Source organism: Triticum aestivum, chromosome 3A, assembly GCF_018294505.1.
Source record: "Triticum aestivum cultivar Chinese Spring chromosome 3A, IWGSC CS RefSeq v2.1, whole genome shotgun sequence".
NCBI lineage: Eukaryota > Viridiplantae > Streptophyta > Magnoliopsida > Poales > Poaceae > Triticum > Triticum aestivum.
The window spans coordinates 740,502,486-740,502,889 of record NC_057800.1 but is presented as its reverse complement, the minus strand read 5'-3'; the positions used below and the strand labels follow the sequence as shown (position 1 = coordinate 740,502,889).

The window sequence follows — 404 nt, the reverse complement described above, 5'->3', positions numbered from 1 at the left end:
TTTTGCTTCGTAGAATCTGCAATTTCACCTCGACTTGTTTCATGGTGGGTCGTTCTTCACCGCGTAGTCTCAGGCATGCCACTGCAAGACTGGCAACATTGTTGATCTCTTCCTCACTTGCTTCCTCAAGGACCTGAGAATTAACAATACCTGTTATCCCTCCCTCACTGAACTCCTTGAGGAAGTAGCTTGACAAGTTCTGTATTGTGCCTGACTCACTCGTGAAAATAGGCTTCATCCTGAGAAGCAACTCCACCAGTACCACACCAAAACTATACACATCACTCTTCCCGTTGAACTGTCTTGTATGGAAATACTCTGGATCCAAGTACCCAAATGTACCTTGCACATTCGTAACAATGTGTGTTTGATCAATTGGGACCAATCTAGAAGCACCAAAATCC

At 44.6% G+C, this 404-nt stretch overlaps 1 protein-coding gene across 1 annotated transcript in view; it reads right to left on the bottom strand.

Annotated features, from left to right (window-relative positions):
- Window positions 1-404, bottom strand: part of LOC123057348 (wall-associated receptor kinase 3-like) — a 4,587-nt gene that overhangs the window by 341 nt on the left and 3,842 nt on the right. The window lies entirely within an intron of this gene.